Genomic DNA, 24,447 nt, shown 5'->3' with positions numbered 1-24,447 from the left:
TGTACCTGGGAGGTGGAGCTTGCAGTGAGCTGAGATCATGCCACTGCACTCCAGCCTGGGAGACAGAGTGAGACTCCATCTTAAAAAAATAAAAAATAAAAATAAAAATAAGGAAGAAAGCAAAAGTCCAAATACCTTTTCAAGTCAAAGGGTAGGGGCAGGAGATTGAGTTATTTTTTACTCTAAGATTTTTGTTTTCTTCATAAAATAGAAGGTCCAGTTGGCAGAGAGTCGTGGTGAGAATGGGACATAATGGGAGTGGAGAAGTTGAAAGAGCCTACTGAGATGTCAGTATTTTTAAACGGAATCTTGAGGAAGATGACTGGGTACACTGGGCACGTTCAGATGGAGGTGAGCTAGGTCATTAATTTTAGTAATTGGACCATCCCGCTCAGTTAGGAGAATTTTCTCCTGAGTTACCTGATTAGTGACCAGGTATGTGAATGGAGATGTAGGTGGTTGAATTGATCCAGGGTTGGGGGGTGTTCCTGGCAGATTCATCACAGGGACAAAGATCAGAAAATGAGCCCATTAAGAGCATACACACTTATGGAATCTCAATAAAATTCAAAGACAAGTGTGATGAGCGAGGGGGAGAGTCAGTCTGGTCGGCTTTTTGTCCTCTCTGTTTCTCAGTTACCCTTGCCCCTTTCCATAAACCAAGTTTACTTGGCCAGGGACAGTGGTTCTTCTTGCCTGGTTACTACTGGCCCCTTTCTGAGAGTTGGATCCTGCTTCTATCATCTTTCACAGCCCATGGCTCAGGCACCACCTGATGCCCAGAACTCCTGCTATCCATAAGTCCCTTGTGTGCTCAGCCAGCACCTGGGGCCTAGAAACATGCATGCTGCCTCCTTCCTGGAGTAGGTGAGCATTCACTGCATAAAATGGGCCCAGTGTTTGGCCTCTTGGCTCCTTCCTACTGGTGGCCATCTCTCCTCCCCAGGTTGGTCACTTCTCTGCCTTCCACATCTCATATGGTCAAGACATGATATATTTGTGGGAATTACAAAAGAGAGGGTCAGAAAGCATTACCCTTATTTTTATCTAACTAAAATATGTCACCTGGAAATGCCAGAAAGAAGAAAAATCACTGTCAAGGCATTTAGTCTCTTGCTCTTGGAGGTTAAAAAGATGATAGCACATTTGCAGATAATTCAGAGTGGCTGAAAAACAGTCATATGTTTAAACATTGGTCATATATTCAAATTGTCTGGAATAATTCCAAGACAGCAGCTCACCCCTTCTCTACATTTTTGCCATGTTTTACCGGACCTGAGAGGGTCAAAGCCGGAGCTAGCTTTGTATTTTATGGATGTCAACAGGCTGCCGGCACTCGGCTCTGGAGCATCATCCTGCTCTCTGCTTTATATGCGGGTCATATCTGAGAGCCATTCTGCGAGGCTGCTGCAGGGTTTCCATCTGTCTTGAGCACAGCAGAACTTCAGGGATCACAATAGGAGATTCACGTGCCCTGACAGGATTTTTATTCCACCTGCTGTTGATGGTTGATAAAGAAGGCAAAAGTGAAAATTCCATATATTTAGGCTATTTCTTTTCTCTATCCAGTATTCATTCAATAAATACATATTGATTACCTACTAAGTGCCAAACTCTGATGCTCTTAGGGGCAAAGGACATTATAGAGAACCCACATGTAGTCTAGTGGAGGTAGAAAAATAGTAATTAAATAATTTTCCAGACACATATAGAATTTCAACTATAATTAGTGCTGTGAAGAAAAAGTCCATTGTATTTTGAGAATATATGAGAGGTACTCTGACTTTTTACGTGGGGACTAGGGAGGATTTCTTAGCGGAGGTGACTTTTGCATTGAGTTATGAACAATGGTTAGGAATTAAGCAAGTGTAGCAGAGATGGAGGAATAAGCAAAGCCCCTGAGGAGAAAGGAAATGATCCAGGAGCTGAAGAATGGCTGTGGGCTTGAGTTCAGAGAGGAGTGAAGAGTGGGTCAAGATGAGTTCCCAAAAGGGGCCAGACCAAGCATGGTCTTTTACCCACAAGGAAACGGGAAGCCTTGAACATTCTTTAAACAAAGCAGTATGATGATTCAATTTATATTTGTGAAAAATGACTGAGTGGCTGCAGTCACAGAGGATGGATGCAAGGTGGGAAAAGTGAATATTAGGAGAGGAGTTAAGGGGCTACCTCAGTGGTCCACTAACAGTGGATAGCGGGTTGGATTAGAGCTGCGGCTGTAGAGACCGAAAGATGGAGATGAACTCATGCTGCATTTTGGAGCTAGAACTAATAGGATTTATTGATGGATTGAACATGCCCCAGGGTAGAGAGAAACAGAGGAATGGTGAATGATTGCTATGCTCTGCCTTGAGGGGATGCTGTGTGGATAGTAGTGACATTTAGTGCTCAATTAGAAGACTAGGGGAGGAGCAACTTTGGTTAGTTAGGTCCTAAAACTGATAGAACACAATAATGTAGATTTTTTCCATTCCATATGAAATTCAGAACTCCTAAATTATTATTAATTTCTTAAAATTTAAGAACAAGTTATTCATGAAAAGCGTATTTGCAGGTCAGTTGATATCATCAGAAATACTTTGTAGTCAAAGATAGAATAACTTCATTTGCAGCAAGAGTTGTAATATTTATATGGAAATTTGTAAAAGAAAAATCAAGTAGAAGTGGGAATTTAAGGCTCCCAGCAATGGAGATATGTGTGTGTATTTTTTTTTTTTTTTGGCTCTGTGTAGGTGTATATGTGGGTAGATTATAGTCAACAGATGAGCTTATTTCCTTAGCTACCACATCCATAAATTTGCTATGGTCTTCCCCCACCTTAGTGTGTTATAAGCATAGTAGACCTTATCCGCCTGCGTAATGATAAATTGAGAGAGATTTTCTCATTATTGGTTTTATGGATATTTCTTCTCTCTACAATCTGGAATAATGTTTTTTCTTTAAGTTATTGTAAATAACCATTTCAACTTCAATGACTGAGTATTCCAGCTATTATTTTTTCCCTCTAGTTCACTGCTATTGCTGTTTTGTGTTAGATGGGGCACCGGGTCCAATTATATCTTTGCATTTAATTATAAACTTTGCATATGTGTGCATTAATTAGAAGATTTTATTGCTTTGTATTTTATGGCTGGAGGTTGTGAACTGTAGCAATTCAATGTACCACTTAATACAAATTTAGAATAATAAAAAGTAATTTATAATGATCATCTCAGGCATCTGAAGTAGTACATAGAAAAATAATATAGCATAAATACAATATGCACAAGAGTCAAGCCTATTCTTATTTAATGAAGAGCTTTAATCTGATAAGGAAGACAAAGATCTGGTACAATATATAATTGACACTCAATTAGACTTCACATTTAAAAGCAGGACCTAAAAGTATGACCTTAAAAGCATCTTTAGTTGTGTCTGCCCTGAGAATGAACTACCTAGGTAACTCTGGAAAAAGGTATTTTGACTAAATATTATAAAGACAAAAATAACTGTATATAAGTAATGTATTTTAGTTAGTAAATGTGTCTCTCACAGGGTCATGGGTTAGAAATCCTGAAATACTTTATGCTTATACTGGAGTTGAATAAACAAGTAAATATATCTACTTATGTAATAAATAGAATAAATCAGAAAGTAGATAATAAGCCAGATCTTTCACTATTGAAGACAGATGTTACAGATAAGGAAAGGGGTAGGGCTAAAATGAAACCTATGGTGTTGGACTAGAATCAGAGGTATCAGCATAAACTCATGGACTCTGATCTATATACGGATAGATAGGTACAAAAATATAGATATGTGTGTATGCATAGGTTAGTCTACAGATATGCATTCCCACCTCTCTCTGCTGAAAGGGCCTGCAAGCAATGACACTATGACAGCAGTGAATACACCTGATGCCCAGATCTTGGTTTCTAAACACTGTTTTTCAATGAAGAAAACCAGAGCTTCATAAAGAAGTGATAAATTCCTGGGTAGGCTGGGAAAATACAAAACTAACCTGGATCATCTTGTGGAGTAAGGAAGTGTGTAAAAAAGAAAGAGCTCTTTCTGGAAAGACACAGGTGTCAACCTAGAGTAACTCTTTTTGTTGTTGTTGTTGTTGAGACTGAGTCTCGCTCTGTCACCAGCCTGGAGTGCAGTGATGCCATCTCGGCTCACTGCAACCTCCGACTCCCTGGTTCAAGCGATTCTCCTGCCTCAGCCTCCCGAGTAGCTGGGATTACAGGCGTGCACCACCACGCCCAGATAATTTTTGTATTTTTAGTAGAGACAGGGTTTCACCATGTTGGCCAGGATGGTCTCAATCTCCTGACCTCATGATCCACCCACCTCGGCCTCCCAAAGTGCTGGGATTACAGGCGTGAGCCACTGCGCCCCAACTCAGAGTAACTCTTAAGAATGGCCAAAGTTGGAACAATTTGAGCAAGAAAATAAATGATAAAATATTAGATTTTAATAAGGGTTTCCTCAGGGAGTGCCTAAAGAGGGTTAGCTTCTTTGAGAGGAGCTGGCCCCAGAGGCTATAAGGAATTCCAAGAAGAAGTTTGCAGGTCTAGGGATGGAAACTGGCAGAAGTCATTCAGGCTGTCCTTTGGTTGCTTCTTGGAGCGGAATCAGCTCCCCAGGGGAACAAAGCCTGTGGGAGATGGTGAGGGCAATGACGAAGTGAAGCGAGGATTCTGAAGGAAGCAAGCCTTACTTAGGCAAAGTGGGTTGCAAGGGCAAGAGTACCCTGCAGCCTGGGTTAGGTTGGGTCATATTAGGTTGGTGCAAAAGTACTTGCAGTTTTTGCCATTGAAGTAATGCCCAAAACTGTAATTACTTTTGCAGCTACCTAATACGTATGTAGCAAGACCCTCCCATGCTAACGATTCAGGATAAACAGACCAAATGTTCCCCTTGTTTTCTTCTCAAAGGTAAAGAAAGGTCTTTGGAAGGAGAATGGAAAGAGATTTCTAGGATTGACATCAACAGGGCACCCGATCTACATCTCTCTGCAGTGAACATATTGGTTCTTCTCTGAGGGAGGGGTGTAGGAGGAGATCTTAAAAGACCTGGTGATCCCCTACCTTCAGGCTCTCAAAAACCTTCAGAGCAGAATATCCTGGGAAATATTATGGATTATGCCATAAATGTCTGATGTTCATTATGAAGCTTGCTGCCTTTCCCAAGTTTTGCTCAGGTGCCTCCAGCTGGGGTGCTTTGAATAGCCTGACATCAGCCTAATGGCTTTCCTTAGCCCCTTTTACTGCTTCCATTAATATCTTTAGTAGGTTATTTCCGGGAAAACCCCCCCTTTCCCCCCACCCCCAGCTACTTAGAGGCTGAGGTAATCCTCCTGTCTCAGCCTCTGAGTAGCTGGGACTACAAGTATATGCCTCCACGCCCAGCTAATTTTTAAAATTTTTCATAGAGATGGGGGTCTGTCTATATTGCCCAGTCTGGTCTTGAACTCCTGGCCTCAAGTGATCCTCTAGCCTCAGCCTCCCAAAGTGTTGGGATTACAGGCATGAGCCACTTTGTCTGGCTGAGAAACCCCCTTCTTATTAGCATGTAAACTTTAGGTAAATTGTTTCGTCAGAATTCTAAGAGTAAGTTATATAAAGTATTACAATTATTGGAATAGCAAAGATTAAATAAAACCACTGGACTTGATCAGTAATCATTCCTTCTACCCTAAATGATGATAGCATAAATGGATCTCTGAAAAGAAGTTTCTACCTGTCTAGTTTGGACCAGGACTCCTTGGAAGAAAAGACAACCTGAGACCTGTAAGTGCCTCTAAGATTTGACATGCCTGTCTGTCAATATTGGTGATGGTCGTGGTGGGAAATGAAGAGTGAGGATGTAGGTTGCCTATCTAGCATTTACTCCCCACACCTTCTCATAACATTAACTCAATTTTGTTCTGTAATTCACCCTCCCCACCACAGCCATATGACTTAGGAGAGGTGGATCTTACTTTTCGCACCAAGGGCTTGATTAGTTCAAGGGTTATAACTCATTCAATTATGTAACAATATCAAGAGACCCTTATTATGTGACACATACTGTTTTATGCAAATAAAACAACCCTGGATCCCTAACACAATGAAACTGACATTCTCATGTGTGTGGAAGAAAAAGTACAAATAACAAAGCAAATCGTGTGGTGATAAAAACTAAGGAGAAAAACCCGGCCTCAGCAGGGGCAGAAGGGAATGCTGGGAGATGTTGTCGGGAGCGCTTGCCGTTTTAAAAGGGTGATCAAGGGATCAAGGAAGGCCTTGATGAAGTGACATGTTCTCATTCCCTTGCCTTGCTTTAAAATTAGGTCAATTCTGCCAATGAAGCCAGAGGGAAGTCTACCAGGGGAACTTGTAGGAAAACGTTTCCTCACAACAAAGATAGAGGCACAGGAAGAGACAATCGCCCTTCTTCCTCTGGATGTTATTTTAATTGGATGTGATGCCAGAAAGAGCTGCAGACACTTTGCTCCCAACTTGAGACACAAGAATGTCAGGGTGGAGAGAGAGAATGAAACTGAGACCCTGATTATTTTTCTGAGCCACAGAGTTAACTAACCCTGAAGTCTGATCCGTGTCCGTGCTTCTTGTAATGTGAAATAGTAATTTTTCATATTGTGTGTGCCAGTTTAAATCAGTTTCTTTTTCTTGCAGCTGAAGGCATCCTGATATAGAATGGGTCTTTGTAGCTTTAATAGGCTACAATAAACCAGTTTGCAAAATTCCATGTAGATAGGAGTAGAAACTTATGATACTCGTTATAACATTGGCACTTCCCTTGTACACACTATTAGATGTTAGCCTAGCAACTTCTTAGAGCTTGAAGCAGCAGGGATAGAAAGATGACTACCTGTTAAAGCTCTTTTTCCTAAGACAATGACATAAAGGATTCTAGACACTATTCTTGAAAACCTCATATTCAGGTGCTCATAGTCCACATGTCCTAATTTGCAACTATGTATGGAGAAGAGCTGTACAGATGCAAGGACACATGGGTGAAGACTACTCCACAGAAAATAAGGGCAGCAATTTTAGACTATTGGGGCTGCTGTATGGTGGTTGCGGAGGGGATTGGGCCACATCGAGTTTGTAGTTAGCTTTGTAAAAATCCCCATTGTAATGGAGAGTTGGTGAGAAGTAGAACCTCTGATTTCTTCCTTTTTTTCTTTTCTTCTTCTTTTTTTTTTTTTTTGAGACAGGGTCTTGCTCTGTTGCCCAGGCTGGAATACAGTGGCATGATCATGACTCACTGTTGCCTCGACCTCTTGGGCTCAAGAGATCTTCCTGCCTCAGCCACCTGAGCAGCTGGGACTACGGGTACATGCCACCACACCTGGCTATTTTCAAAAAATCTTTTGAAATCAAGGGGTCTCAAATTCCTCAGCTCAAGTGATCCTCTTGCCTCAGCCTCCCAAAGTGCTGGGATTACAGACATGAGCCACCACTGCTAGGCAGTCTCTGATTTCATTGCCACAAGTTGCCAACTATTGTACTCAGAATAATGTATCCCTTCTTTTTTCAAAATATCCACATTGTCATCCCTAGATCCTATGAATGTGCTATGTTATGTGGCAAAAGGGGCTTTTTACAGATGGGATCAAGGTTATGAATCTGAAGATAGGGAGATCATCCTGGATTGTCAGGGTGGGCCCAGTCTAATCACATAAACCCTTAAAAGCAGAGAAATTTTCCTCACTGGAGTCAGAGAAATGTGATAAATGAAGAGGCAGGAGAGATTCGAAACATGAGAGGGACTTGACCTACCTTGCTGGCTTTGAAGATGGAAGAAAGGAACTAACAGCTGAGATATGTGGGTGGCCCCTGGAGGCTGGGAACACCCCTTAGCTCACAGCCAGCAAGAAAACAGAGCTCTCCATCCTACGGCAGCAAGAAAATAAATTCTACCAACAATCTGAATAGCAAGGAAACTGATTCAGAGCCTCCAGGAAGGAACACAGTCCTGCTGACACTTTGATTTTAACCTGGTGAGATCCATGTCAAGCTTCTGACCTACAAACCTTGGAGTTAATAAATGTGCATGCTGCTTTAAGTTGCAAAGTTTATGGTAATTTGTTATCATAGCAAGAGAAAATTAATACACTCACCCAGCAGAGAGTGGTGTCCTGAGTGGATGAGGCACCAGACGGAACTACCAGCTGGTTGGAGAGGGTAGGCCAGAGTTGAATAGAGTGCCGCTTTGAAGCAGCCCAAGTAAGCAAGAGACAAAGAAGACAGTCTGAGTATTAGGGTAGAGAAGACACGGGAAGTGGGTAGGTGGTATACCAGTTGCCTCATGTATGTAACAAACTACCTTAAAACTTTGTGGTTTAAAACAATAGCAATATTCTGTGGGTCCGCAGTTGGGACTGGTCTCAGCTGTGTGGCTCTTCTGCTGATCTCTGTTGGAGTCTCTCATGCATGTGTGGTGGCTGGCAGTCAACTAGGCAGCTGCTTCTGGGGTTTGACTTGATGAGCTGACTGGCCATGTTATCGCCCCAGCCAGCAGATTAGCCCAGGCTTAGTTGCTGGCAGGGCTCTCAAGAGCAGCAAGAGACATTTTCCAAGTCTTTGCTTATATCGTATTTGCTACTGCCCCTTGGCCAAAGAAAGTCACATGATTGGCCCAGCATCAGTTTATTAGTTTCCCTGGGCTGCCATAACAAAATACCCTAGGTTAGGTGGCTTAAACAACAGAAATTTGTTTCCTCATGGTTCTAGAATCTGAACGTCAAAGATCAAGGTGTCTGGGGCTGGTTTCCTCTGAAGCCTATCTCGTTGGCTTGCATATGGCTGCCCTCTTGCTGCCTCTTCACATGGTCTTTTCTCTATGTTTGCATCTCTGGTGTCTCTTCCTCTTCTTATAAGGACACTGGTTATGTTGGATTAGGGGTTATGGCCTCATTTTTAACTTAATCATCCCTCTAAAGACCTTATCTGCAAATATGGTTACATTCTGAAGTACTAAGGGTGAGGCCTTCAGCATATGAATTTTGGGAGGATGCAATTTAGCTCATAACCGTCAGTATGGGAGAAAATTCCCCGGGGCCCGGAGAGTGGGAGATATGAACAAATGAGGGAGCAGCTGCTCTAATAATCTACCACAGATAGTTATGGAAGTGTAGAAAACTAAATAAAACCCACAGTATTTCCCACAGCTGACTTTAAGATACAGTGTCTTAGAGAAGAGATCCCCAAATTGTGGCTGTGGGCTAAATGTGACACCCATCCTATGTTTGTAGATAACGTTTCTTGGGACTCAGCCATGCCCATTTATTTGTGTATTATCTGTGGCTGCTGTCATGCTATAACCTCAGTGTTAAGTAGTTGTGATGGAAACTGTATGGTCTGCAAACTTTTAATCTATTTACTATCTGTCCTCTTACAGAAAACAGTGTTAGAGGATTCTAAGAAAGCTATGAATCTGGTGGTGAAAGGGTAAAATAAAATAACCAGACAACTACCAGCAGGAAACATACGGTCTAAGGGAGGGAAGGAAGGTAGCAGGCATGATTCTCCTTGCTCATTTTATGAAAACAAATGACCAGATAAGCAACAGTCCTGGAATTGTTACACAGACGGGTCCTAATGGTGCCGCTTATGAAGCTCGCTGAAACTCTTTCTGAGAGGGTTGTTTTACACAGTCTTGGCCTCCCACCCATCTGCTGCCACACCTCTCAGTCCTTTCATGTATTATCTAGAGAGATCCAATTGTCAGACACTGAGAACAAAGCATGAGTCTCAGCTTTAATAGGGATTTCCCCTCCTATAATATTTCATACAAAGCCTCATTCACACCCAATATGAAGGCAGTGCTGCTTTTAAAACCCATTTCACATTTTTAAACCAATTCTGTTAAGCATGACTTCAGCTGTCACTTCTTGTTATTTTTGGAGAAGCTTGATGCTTGTAGGTTTGAAACATCCCATCCATTTGTTCAGTGGGCTTCTGATAACTATCCCTGCCCATTGGGTATGAAGTTGACACCAATTAAGCAGCTGACTGCCTTAACGATAGAGTATTTTAGAACAGGCCACGATGCCATGTATTTATAATTGTTCTTACAATGTCTGGATACTTGGTGCTTACTATTCTAGAAAACCCAGGACTTCCAAACTGGTGAGATTTTATTATTGCTGCAAATGATGAGTGCAGAGAGAATTTGGGAATGAATGAATGTTGATAGTGGGCTCAAGGCTGTCCGCACTGCAGACATAGTCTGTAACCCCCCTAGAATCAAGAGAGAAGCAGGCTTTTCAAACCCTTGCTACATAAGCCTTGTTATCGCTCAAATAGACCACTTGAGATGGAAGTACAGACAGATTTGCTGCTGATGACAGCTCACCAGGACCCAGCTCTCCATTCAGGTACATTGATATGCATATTCACTCTACTGGAAAAAAAATCATCTCCTCTTCTACCCTGGGACGTGGCTTTTGTAGGCTCCGGAATCTGCTATTTTATACCCACCTGCTGGTACAATATAAGCAGCTGCAATAGGCATCAAGCTATGAAAAGCTCTGAGGAGCACTATTGCAGTGCGAATTGCTTCCTTGCTCTGCACTGTTTGGTGATTGTAAGATGGATTGCCAGATTAGCACAGACACACAGTATTTGTGTAGGGAACAGGGAGGGTGATTTTTCCCTGCTTCTCCTACCAGCTATTTCTTACCAGTCCCTTTGCCACCTATAAAAAATTGGGTATTTGCTAATGTTTCTTAGTGGAAATTCAAAGGCCGGAATCACTAACTCAAGCCCACAGTAATACCACTCTGTTTCTTTCTGCCCTCAAACTGCCACATAAGAGCCTCTGATGCTACTGGCCAAAGAGGCCACTAGCCTATGCAATTGCTGGCTCACAGAAGTTTCCAGGACAGCAATTCTCTGTTCTTAATGTTTTATGTCACCAACTAACTAAACATAGCCACCTTTCCCAAACGCAGAAAGTTGTTTCCAAAACACAGAAAGTTGACCCAAAAACCAAAAAAAAGTAGACATACAGATGACTCGGAGGTGTGGAGGCTGCCTCATGCTTTGGGAGACTTGTGCAGCTGTGTGGGTAATCTATGTTAACATCTTGTCTTCAAGATGCTGACCTCACTTTGATTCAGACATTCTAGAAAAGGATTCATTTCTTCTCCATTTCAAAGCTGTTTATCTGGCTTGGAAAATAGCTGTTTTAAACAGAAGCCTTTATACTTGGCTGAGTAAATTCTGTTCCAATTTTTGTTTTGGCCATAAGTCAAAGATAACAGCTGTGCGCTTGTGGGTTCACTGAACTCTACGTGCTTGTTGGCTGCATCACCGACCAGAGGGAATAACCAATAATTAGAACATTTCGGGTCATCTTGGGAAGAACAGAGTTTTCTCTTGTTTGAAAAGGTGGTGTGACCTCCCTCTGATTTTCCCAAATGTGGATCTTTTGGTGACTGAGTGTAGAGCTGAATATACAAGCCTTTCCCAAAATATTTCCCTTTCCCAAAATATTGCCTGATAAATGGAAGCTTAAAACCATATTTACTGTTTTTCAGCTTAACTCTTGCTCTGCAACAGGCCTGGGCCATGATAATAAGCAAAAATACTTGTGCATTCCTAGCACATCAGCATTTCTGATCACAATGATTTGTGACTCAGGCCTTGAAAGCTGTGGGGTTTCTTCCTAGTTGAATCAATACACGTTTACATAAATATATGTTTCTGTTTTTCTTTCATTCTTGATTCAGCATTCATGTTTACTAGCTGGTAACTACAGACAATGGGAGCATGGGGGCAAGGGAGAAGTCGGGCAGATAGAGAGATGATTCAGAAGAAATTATTTGGGTGGGTTCTAATGTCTTAACTGATTATGACTTTTTTTTCTTGTGAAGAGTAATGTGTTAGAATTTTCTTTTGAAAAGATAAAATTTATTCTATATATCTAAAGAATATAACTGCTCATCCATTACACTGAGTATATACTACTATAGCCATGTCTACAGTAGGAAGTGTTCTTGTATCAGGGTATTTGGTGTGCTAGAGCCTTTCATATTGGAGATATGTATCCTAAAGCATTATTAATCCAATAGTGACAAAGGGGCTGGATTGCTACTGATGCAAGGAGCATTTGTTCTATATTTAAAATCTCCCTGAGTCAAGGAGACAAAGTTGGCAAGAGATATGGTGATTATTTTTTGCTCAGTTTTATGTCATGACAGGGAAACCTTTCACTTTCAGTTGAATAACCACAAGGATGAAGGAGAGGCCACCTTTTCAAAGATTCACCTGCAAGACCGTCTCTGTTATTAAGCAAGGACTCATTACTGATCTGCTCTCACTCTGTTGTAGAATGTGGCCTGGACTGCTTTCGGTGACTGAATTGTTTGTGAAATGTAAAAATGCACCTGGCTGGGGTAGAACATGGGGTCTGAAATTTAGACCCCCCCACTTCTGTTCAACAAACTCTTGGCCCACAGGGCTGCTCAGGGTTGGAGTAGGAAGACAACAGGTTTTTCCTAGATTGCCCACATGTTCCATATTGACTAATGGCATCTCTGAGCATGTTTAGGTTTCTTGGTGTCAGTTTGAACCCAAGACATTTTACTTTAATCATCCCTGATTTCCTTACCCTTAAATCTTGTTTCAATGTGGAAATAAATGAATTATTGATAAATGAAAGTAAATCAATAATTATTGGTTAATATGGATACATTTTCTGTGGTTTCACTTAGGTAAAGGCTGCCTAGATATAGATATTTTTGTGGAATATCCACATATTTTTCATTTATTTCCTTAGGAAGACTTTAAATGACATTTTATATTCAAAGGGAAAAGTTAGAACTAATTTGAAGTTTATGTGATTATATTCTATCATGCTGTTAGTCAGTGTAGGATCATTTAAATAGGTTCTTGAAGTGTGACCTGGATTAGAAGTCATGATAAGAAAATACCAGTAGCTGGCTGGGCGCGGTGGCTTATGCCTGTAATCCCAGCACTTCGGGAGGCCAAGGCGGGCGGATCACCTGAAGTTGGGAGTTCGAGACCAGCCTGACCAACATGAAGAAACCTGTCTCTACTAAAAATATATAATTAACTGGGTGTGGTGGCGGGTGCCTGTAATCCCAGCTACTCAGGAGGCTGAGGCGGAGAATCCCTTGACACCCGGGAGGCGGAGGTTGCGGTGAGCCGAAATCGTGCCATTGCACTCCAGCCTGGGCAACAAGAGTGAAACTTTCATCTCAAAAAAAAGAAAAGAAAAACAAAATCAGTAGCATACTCCCATCCCTGAAGGTATGTATTCAAAGTGCTGTGCCCACCACGGCCATTGTGTCCCTGCAGGCGGCTTCCTAAACTGATCCTAAGAAGAAAGGACTCTGAATAAGCCAGAACTGTTTAAAACTTTCTCCAAAGATGGAATGTGTGAGTTCAACTAGAGGAGACTGAGAAACACTCATCTTCCTGAAACAAGACAAAAATGTGTCGCCACACTTCTGGGTCACATTTCCTGTCTGCTTGGAGCATCCCTCTAGGATTGAAGGAACAAAGAGGGGTGGTAGGGAAAATCCGTTGAATCCCAGAGATGCCTGTGCTTGCAAATTATTTTCGGTGTGAAGATTTAGAATCTGGGGAAAGACAGGAAAGCGTGCAGCAGGGATTTTTTTTTTTTCCACCTCAGCATTTCTTGCAATGGACTGATTGGTGTGAGAAATTAGCTGTCCTGCTGAGAGTTAGGTGTAGCATCATAAAGAGTACTTCAAGGAAGCCTTTGTTTCTGGCATATTGGTCTTTAAACTGTGGGCCCTCCCCAGTAGTTTTCCTGATTACCTTTATCATGTTGTCACACAGGGGGTGTAGAAAACAGATTGCAGGTCTCTATCTACTAATACACTTAATCTGATTAATTTTTATGCTAGTGCCTTTTCTCTTTTATTCCTCAAAGTGCCTTTATCTCCTTCATCTGTGACAATACCACATAGGTGCTCATTTAACAATGAAAAAGAGCCTCCAGAATGTCTCCTTCTGTTGTGTGAACTTAAATAAATCTAATGATTTTAGCAGAACAGATCCCCTCCTAACACACAGGAATAAATTATGATTCAGTTTTCTAGGGACCAAAAAAGAAAACCGTAGACTTTTCTATTAAAGAAACAGAAGCCAATTTTCTTACACTTCTGAAGCTAGATATTATTAGTGATTATTACTATTATTATACTCATTTAATTCCTATATTGAAGCCATTCTTTCTGACCTATCTACATTAAGAAAAACACGCATTTGGGGAAAGAATAAATCAGTAGATATGGTATAGGCAGCAGTGGCTTAATGACAGAACTAATTCCCCACTTCCCACTAGGCTTTTTACCTTAAGCCATTAGTCCCTTAACAGTGTTTAGTAAGGGCTGTCTGTAGCTTAAGGAAAGAAGGAAAGAAATGAATACAGTCGACCCTCTGTACCCATGGGTTCCACACCATGGATTCAACAAACTACAGATCAAAAACATTTGAAAAAAATGTATCAGTATTGAACATGTACAGATTTTTTGTCATTATTCACTATACAATACAACAACTATTTATATAGCATTTACACTTCAGGTATTATAAGTAATCTAGAGATTATGTGAAGTATATAGAAGGATGTGCATAGGTTACATGCAAATCCTACACCCCTTTACATCAGGGACTCTAGCATTGCTGATTTTGGGATCTGAGGGAAGTTCTGGAACCAATCCATACAGATATCAAGGGATGACTGTATTTTTAAACTATCTACTGTATGTCAGGCACTGTGCTAGCTCCTTTTTATTTGTTCTGTCATTTAATAAAAAGGAGCTCATCATGATACTGTGAGGTGGGTAGTGGTTTTATTTTTCAGATGACGGAACTGAGTGAAGTAGAAGTGGGGGCCAGAAGAAAGGGGCTCTGGGGTTTCTGTTGTTGATCATTTGGCTTTTGAGTTAAATAGACTTTCTGTTCTTGGAATTATGAAAGGGGCACAGCAGAGCTCTTGTAGCATGGCCAGAAGCTATTCCTGCTGGGAGGCTACAGGTGCGCAGTTGGATTCTTCTGGAATGAGTCCTTTCTGAGCCTCACTGGGATGATTTGCTGGGGCAAGCACAAGATGTGAGAGCAGGTCATGGGACATGTTTCTGCTTTGGGCAGATAATGATATGGCCCCACCCAACTCCAAAGAGGTCAAATACCATATGAATAACAAGGACTGACACCTACTAAACACACTGAACCAGGCACTATCCTAATGACTTAGTGGGTATCAATTCATTTAACCCTCAGAACCATATAAGGTAGATGTTAATATTATTCCTACTTTATAGAAGGGAAAACTGAGGTAGTGGTTGAGTAGCACAGAGATTAAGTAACTTGTCAAGGGTCACAAAACTAGTAAATAGCGAAACTGGGGTCTGCTCCAAGGGAGGCTGGCTTCAGAGCCATTGCTGTTTAAAACTTTTACTTACTGCCTTTAACCTGTTCCATTCAGAATTGTCCTTTGTTAAGCTGACTTTTTGGGACAAGGCTTTTGTCCCTGTTCACCTCCTCCTTCTCAGTTGCTTTCTTCTGACTTACTTTAAAGTAGGGGGAATCTTTTTCTCTTAGAGGAACTTCAACTCTCTTGAAATTGTGTTTTTCTTTGTTCTTGCAGAGTGGATGGCCCATTATACTCAGAACCCTTGGCATCCAAATTGTCAGCAACTCATCAGCTAGTGTTTCTTTCTTGAGGTGTGAAGTCTCAATCCTCAAATGTTCTAGGAGGTGAGTAGAAATTTTTGCATTCCATCTTTTTAATGTAGCAAAGGAAAAAACAACAGAACAGCTGAAAAGGGTAGTTCACAAAACTATCGTAGCATCTTAGGCTCTGATGTCAGCCTGGGTTTATGTCTCCACTATTCCATTCTACATAACTAGCTGGCTGAGTATATAACCAGTACAAATCCTTGGTTTGTCCACTTTAAATCAGCTTTACTTTCTAGTTCACTGAGTGGTTATCAGAATCAATGGAAATGGTGTATAGAAAGTGCTCATCACTATACCTGGTAGCTACAAGCTTTTAACAAAAGATATTTTCATTAGTTGTGATGATGATAATCATTAAAGCCCTGGATGACTAATGAACTGGCTAAGTTTATTGCATTTAAACTCTGCAAATGCATGGAAGACACTCCCTGTGACTGGTAATATCTTAAATCAGTGCGGGACTTGCCATATTCTGATGGCTCCTTATAACATGTTAAGGTGGCCTCACCTAATTTCAGATTTCACTCAAGATCTGTTATGAGAGGCTGGGAGGAGACTTTTATAAAGCTGTATTCAAAAGCAATTATATTATTTTCAGTGTATTTTTAAAAGATGCAGAAAGAATGAATTATTTTCCAGAAGTAAGATTTTTAAAAATTCATTGATAATATATAAGGCCGGGCATGGTGGCTCAAGCCTGTAATCCCAGCACTTTGGGAGGCCAAGGCGGGCAGATCACAAAGTCAGGAGTTCAATACCAGACTGGCCAACACAGTGAAACCCCATCTCTCCTAAAAATACAAAGAATTAGCCGGGCATGGTGGTGGACACCTGTAATCCCAGCTACTCGGGAGGCTGAGGCAGGAGAATTGCTTGAACTCGGGAGGCGGAGGTTGCAGTGAGTCGAGATCATGCCATGCCATTGCACTCCAGCCTGGGTGACAGAGCGAGAGTCCATCTCAAAAAAAAATTTAATAAAAATAAAAAATAAAAAAGATGATATATAAGAAGTCAAATATATAAAGAGTCAAATATGTAGAAAGGGGAATGAGGAGAAGAGAGGTTGATAAACTAAATTAACAACTCAGCCATTTAGATTGAAAATAGCAAAATCTGAAAGTAGGGTCATGGTTTGGTGCCAGACAAAAGACCATCCCAATTTCTAGTTGTGCATCTTTTCAAGTAAGATAGTAACAGAAAGAAAGGGTAAAGAGAGGGAACTGAGTTGACTGTTCTGAACAGGAGAGGAGATAATGCTCTGTACATTTTTTTCTTTTTGAAACAAAGGCACAAAACAAGCAAACACACAAACACGTTAGTGGCGAAGGCATATAAATGCTGGCCCAAAGGGCCTTAAAACAATACAGACACAAATTCCATATCTGACCAACTATATTGGGAAGAGTGGCAAATTCTCATTTCACAGATAAAATATCTTCCCAGACGTGGGCAATAACCTAGCACACAGGGTAGGAGTCTTGACCCTATGAGTCAGAGCAAACCTACAAGCTAAGAACAGATCAAGTGGTAACTAATAAAAAGCAAGGATTGTAAACAAAGAGCCAGCCTCTGAGATGTTCAGTGATTCTGTTTTCAGTCTTTCAGTAAACAAATCTTTCTCGGGCATCTATTCTACATCAAGCACTGGACAAAGCATGATGACAAAGATTTCAGAATAATCCCTAATCTCAGAGAGCAGGCAAGTTAGTTTCTGCCAATCTTGCTTTAAATGGGATTTTCCATAAGCCTAATATGTAGACAAAGGTCTAATTTTCAGTTAAGATTCATTGTTATATAAAAGTAATGGCCATATTTTTAATAAGGAAATTTGTAGTACTTAAATTATGTGTGACAATTTTTGAAATCTTAGAGAAACATACTTAGCTAAAGTTTCTAAGGGATCGGCACATGCCTAATGATAGACACTCTAATTTTAGGCACAAAACGGTTATGAGGATTTAACCATTTTCTAGAAAGTATATATGAAAATTGACTTATGGGCTCCAATTCTTTATCCTGTCTGGTATCCACATCGCTTGCTGTGGGACTTTGTAGCCTGTCCCCCTAGTGGGAAATGCTACTTGATTACTTGATGTTAGTCTCAGCCAGGTAGTTTGTATTGGATTTTGGCACAATTGCTTGAACTGTGCTCAGATGTTGGCCTTGACTGCTCGCACATCTGCTGTTTAACAAAAGAAGAGCCAGCTCTAAGGCATAAAATACACAAGGATTAGCCCTATACCAGCCTTCACGGAGGTAAGTCCAGCTTAGCACCACCCAGATCAACTGATTCCAAGCTGGCCAGCAGGGACACATGTATGAGAATTCATGAGTATTGGCTTGGAGTGGCATATTACATGGCAATAGTCGACTGATACAATGTACCTTGTGATATAGTTTGGATGTTTGTCCCCTCCAGATCTTATGTTAAAATATGATCCCCAATGTTGGAGGTGGGCCTAGTGGGAGGTATCTGAGTCATGGGGATAGATGGGTAGATCCCTCATGAATGGCTTGGTGGCCTCCCCCGGTAACAAGTGAGTTCTTGCTCTATTAGATTAGGGGAGAACTGGTTGTTTAAATAGCTTGTCACCCCTTCCCTTCCCTCTTGCTCCCTCTCTCACTGTGTGACACATCTGCTCCGCCTTTGCCTTCTGCCAGGATTGTAAGCTTCCTGAGGTCGCACCAGAAGCAGATACCAGCACTGTGCTTCTGGTACAGCCTGTAGAACCATGCACCAAATAAATCTCTCTTCTTTATAAATTACCCAGCCTCAGGTATTCCTTTATAGCAATGCAAAACGGACTAACACACCTCGCAAATTCAATTCTATTTCAGTGAGCAAACACTGGAGATATCATTGTGGGTTTTCCGTGGAGCCATTTATAATTCAAAATCATGGAAGTCCCAAGTTCTTTGCCCAAAAAATACCTTCCACAGAGAAGGCAGTCAATAAATGCTTAGTGAATCTGGCCTCAAATATATCTCAGTCTGTCCTACTGTACAACATGAATCCAAGTGAAAATGAGAAAATAACCATTTGGAACAACACCTATGATGTTTGGAAACATCTCTTATGTATAGACAAGTTCTTAGTGGCCGTTGGAGGTATAGGCTGGAAGGACCTTGTATAGCTAATGAGTTCTCTTGCACTGTGTATTTAAATAAATCCCCAAAGCTGCTTCTGCTGATATCCAGAATAGTAGCACTTTGAAGAAAAATTTACCACTCCTTCAGTGGAAGGCATTTTTTTCTATCACTAGCCTGTGAATCCTTACAGTGGTATGGGAATTTTGTTATTATTATTACAATTACGAAGACCACTATCATTATCTCTTTGAGTGTTCGTTGCTCTGAATGATACTCTTTTAAACCTATCTCACTAAGTTTCTAATGTAAAGGTTTTCCATCTTGCTTTGACTCACTACCAGAGTCTAATAGAAGTTTCCATACATGAAGGCCAACTAGGTAAGGACATCTCCCTAAGTAAGAAGTTGGATACTAAAACTCAAGATGATTAGAAGTTTCCCTGAAAACATAATAGCATAATGTAATGGCAGCAGCCAATATTTATTGAACACTTTACAGCATGGGATGCAGTGGAGTACTTGCCACATACTTTGTAATATTCACAAACACCTTATGAGGCACATACATCTCTAGACTCATCTCGCTCAGTGGTTCAACACTTTTACCAAAGTTCTGCAGCTGGGAAGGAACAGAGGTGGGATGTGAACCCAGGCTTCAGAGCTTACCCACTACATTTTGCTTGTGGCCAGAAACAGAAGGAGGAAGACTCAGTGTCAAGATTCCAGGTTTTGGATGGAGACCGTTAAGATTCAAATTCCTGAATGTTAAATGAACTTAGTCCTTTGTACCTCTCATTCTAGTTTCTTCCACTAGAAAATGGCAAGAGGATGACCAATACCACAGAGCTTCTTTTAGAAACAAATTGATCGGTGCAGTAGCTTACCCCTGTAATCCCAGCACTTTGGGATCATGAGGTCAGGAGATCGAGACCATCCTGGCTAACATGGTGAAACCCCGTCTCTACTAAAAACACAAAAAATTGGCCAGGCGTGGTGGCTCACGCCTGTAATCCCAGCACTTTGGGAGGCCGAGGCGGGGGGATCACGAGGTCAGGAGATCGAGATCATCCTGGCTAACACAGGTGAAACCCCGTCTCTACTAAAAATACAAAAAATTATCCGGTCGTGGTGGCAGGTGCCTGTAGTCCCAGCTACTCGGGAGGCAGAGGCGGGAGAATGGCGTGAACCCAGGAGGCGGAGCTTGCGGTGAGCCGAGATCACGCCACTGCACTCCAGCCTGGGCGACAGAGCGAGACTCCGTCCCAAAAACAAAACAAAACAACCAAAAACCCCAAAAATTAGCTGGGCGTGGTGGCATACGCCTGTAGTCCCAGCTACTCGGGAGGCTGAGGCAGGAGAATGGCATGAACCCGGGAGGCGGAGCTTGCAGTGAGCCGAGATCGCGCCACTGCACTCCAGCCTGGATGACAGAGCAAGACTCCGTCTCCAAAAAAAAAAAAAAAAAAAAAAACGGTCAGGCACTGGCATTGATGCTAAATGAATGGATCTGATGTTATTTTTCTCACAGCATAAAACACTTGAGGCCGGAATGGGTTGAGTGTTGGTTGTCATCCCACTTCAGGGAAGCTGAGCAATGGGTTTACTCAGTATAATGAAGCTACTTTAGGAGAAAGTGCTCACCCTGCAAAATAGTAGGGAAGGCAGTCTGTTTCCACAGAACCCACTTTTCACCTGTCGGGATGTGACTAAGAGAACACTCTAAATATAGAAGATGTAACCATCAATGACCAACTATTCCTTTCTAGAAGTAAACCTGATTCTTTGACAAGAAACTGTAAATTATCTACTTCCAGTTCTGCAATTACAATAATATGGTCAGGAAACAAAGAATAGGCTAGGTCCTGAAGGCATGAGTTATGTGTTAAAATAAATCAGTTTATGGCAAGTGAAAACCTGAATAATTTTGTAAAATATTGCCCAGAGAGCCCAAATTTTCCACTATTCAGGAATAGTGGAAATTTTGATGCCATTATATGCATCATTTTGACAACAGGCATAAAAGCATGTTTTGTGTCTATGACAATTTTGCTTCCTTGCAAGGAATTTTGCTAGTTTGATTTTAAATATGTACAGAAGGCTTATTCTTGTAATATTTGAAATAAAAATTTAAAATGTGAATAAGGTGGTAAATGAAAAAAATCAACAATTCTCTAAATGTCACTTCATTCAGCAATATACATTGTGTTTCTCCTTAGCAAGTGGGGAAATGAAAAATGTCATGTACACACAAGATTGATAAATTGATTTTTCTTTGTGAGTATACATCTTTGCATTAAGAATCAGAAAAAAAAATTGTACTTCGCAGGTTTAAATGCTGAATTTATACCATTTGGCCCATTAAAAAATTGCTAAGAAAAGCATAGAGGTAAAACATCAATATTTCTGTGATGTTTTGATTCTTACTGGTGATGGTTTCTTAAATACCACCTGCTCCACTGAAGCTGAATTCAGAAGGTAAATCATAATTTTCAGACATTATTGTTTATTTTCAGCATTTCTAGATAGAAAACATAAAATGTTAAAAATACTTCAAAAGTGACTTGATATGTAATTCTTGTTCTTTCAAAAATGACTTGGTATGTAATTTTTGTTCTTTCTTCACTCAGAATTCCTAGATGCACGTATGGCTTTTGCTCTAAACTTTGCTCTTCTGAGAACCCACAGACCTCAGAATAAATATAAAATATATAATTTTTCCCTGAGGCCATCTGTAAGATGATTTCCTAAAAGAACAAAAAATTGCTTTTAAACAAGGGATAAACATGGAGTTCTGGAAACTCTGATTAAACTTCTTTGAAAGTTTTAAGCCAAGGCAGAGGGGGACAAGTGAAACTGCAATGGAATTCATCTTGCCAGCAGTATCATACAGCATTTGCTCCCCTGAACGCCAACTTCAGCTGTGATTTATTAGGCAACCAAGTTCATGTCATTGTGTCTGATCTTCAGAGACCTGGCTTCAAATCCTGATTTTACTCACAATTGAAAATGAGGCTGGTGGTCAGGTCCTAGCCCCATTTGACATGACTGTCAGCCTGCACTTGGGAGAATGGCCATCTGGAAAAACAGGGAGTGTTAACTTGCAGGTCAGGGACTCAAGTGCCTATCAGTGGAGTTTTTATCTGCAATGAGGCTGGGAGGAGCTGCAGCTCCTGACCCTCTCAGTGGGACACTTACTAAGCTGCCTGACAAAGTAGGGTAATACGATTTAATGTCCTCCTAAGGAAGATTTTGTCCTCTTTTTTTGTTGTTGTTAAAGCTTAAGAAAATGACTAATTATTAAAAGTTTGGAAAAGAAATTGCTCTGGGACTTGGAATGTCTGTGTAAAATCTTAAAGACAGCCAATTTTGCTTCCTGGCATTTACTTGCTTTGTGCAGCTTACAAATAGTTTCCATGTGGTTGCTGCTCCAGTACAGACCTCTGATAAGAGGATGGGGAAATTAGTTTTGTAGAAGTCTATCAGTCTAGTGGTAATGTGTATGCTTAAGTGAATTTTTTTTTAATGTTCTAGAGAAGGAGGGTTGTTTGCTAACTTTTGTGGACAATAGAGAAAGCTGAAGATTTATGAAAATTAATTTTATAATCTAAGACAAAAAATCCAATCAATGTAATTAAATTTGATGCTGAATTTATGAAAAGAGACATATGAAAAGATATATGTCAGAGTTACAATGCTAATTTGTTATCACATCCTGGGATCTCTGCTCCTTTATGAGACTGCCTCTTGCTTTTGCTTGAACATCTATTGTTAATTCAGGAGAAGAGATGATAGGTACCACCATGCCAAGAGTCTTTTGGGAAAACATGTTCCATTCATTATGACATATCTGGAGGGAAGGGGACCCTAGAGCTATTTTTATTTGAATATGGTCAGTGTATTAGGGTTCTATAGAGGGACAGAACTAATAGGACACACACACACACACACACACACACACACACACATATATATATATATAGAGAGAGAGAGGAGTTTATTAAGTTGTATTAACTCACACAATCACAAGGTCCCACAATAAGTCATCTGCGAGCTTAGGAGCAAGGAAACCAGTCCGAGTCCCAAAGCTGAAGAATTTGGAGTCTGATATTTGAGGGCAGGAAGCATCCAGCATGAGGGAAAGATGTAGGCTGGGAGGCCAAACCGGTCTCTCTTTTCACATTTTTCTGCCTGCTTTCTAGCTGCACTGACAGCTTGATTAGATTGTGCCCACCCAGATTAAGGGTGGGTCTGCCTTTCCCAGCCCACTGACTCAAATGTTAATCATCTTTGGCAATACCCTCACAGACACACCCAGGATCAATACTTTGCATCTTTCAATCCAATCACCTAGACGCTCAGTATTAACTAACAGTTACAGTAGGTCTTTTTGGTTGAGACGGAGGCTACATCAGACATTTTTTTAACCCCATAGAAAGGTCATCTCATCCTTAGAAAAGTAGGTATTACCTAGAATAAATGCTTCAGCCACCCTGTCTTGAGAGACATTGAATTAGGGGCCTGCTGACACTGACATTTACCTAACATAACCTGTTCAAAGCACTTACCAAGGGCCAAGCACTATTCTAAATACTATAAAAATATTAACTTATTTCTTTCTCATAACAACCCTATGAGGTAGATGTGATTATTATCCCCATTTTTCAGATAAGGAAACTGTGATATAGAGAGGTTGAGCTGAAAGTCAAATATCCAGTAAATGGGAGAACCAGGCTTCAAACCTAGTCAGTCCAGCTCTGGAGTCCTTGCTTGTTCCAAGCTGCTTGATGGTGATGCATTCCTGACTAGTAAGACTTCCCCAGTAAACCAACTACAGATTGCCTACAATGTACTTAGTACATGAGGATTTTCTAAGGGGGCCAACGAGTTCATCTTCACGTCATATTTTAAATTTCTTTGAATTTGGTAATGTGGTTCCATAATAACTTGTTTTGTGTATGTCCATCATCATTCTACTTAAATTCCTTAGTCAAACTATAAACTCTTAAACCTGGTTAATCCTGACTAAGCATATCCAGGTCTACCAAAACCTGCATCAGAAATAACTTCTAAGAATGAACTCTTGGAGGGACATTTTCCCCTAGTTGGTCAGGAAGCCATTCCTGACCCTCAGTAGGTAGCTGCCACTGTTATATTAATAAATCTGTATTATGATTATTCTTTCTTTAATTGTCTCCCTCGTAAATACATCAGCTGTGTGAGATAGAGTTTATGCCTTATTTGTCTACTTGTAGCCACTGCCTAGCAAGGTGCATGTTAGGTAGTAGCTATGCAAAGGTACTCAGAGAGGTCTGTTGATTGAGTGAGGCCGGTTGACCTTTGCTGCCTACTTTCTCTAGATCTCCAGGCTGTGCTGATGGACAAAGACTCTGTCTCCTCTCTACCTTGGAAGAGAGTTTTGTGACTGATTTTATGAAGTGATAAAATAGCTTTACTTGAACTTGTCAAACAAAATTTAGTGATTATTGGAAATTCTGAAATAGAAATGGGGAAAGATGGGATTTTTATTGGGAGAAACTCCCCAAATAGCTATTAAACACCAATTTCACAAAAGAAACTAGAGGAACTTTAATTGCCTCTGGATCCATTTTGCCAACTCTAAGGTG

This window comes from Pongo pygmaeus, chromosome 14 (genome assembly GCF_028885625.2).
Source record: "Pongo pygmaeus isolate AG05252 chromosome 14, NHGRI_mPonPyg2-v2.0_pri, whole genome shotgun sequence".
NCBI classification, from domain to species: Eukaryota; Metazoa; Chordata; class Mammalia; order Primates; family Hominidae; genus Pongo; species Pongo pygmaeus.
Note: the sequence above shows the minus strand (reverse complement) of the source record.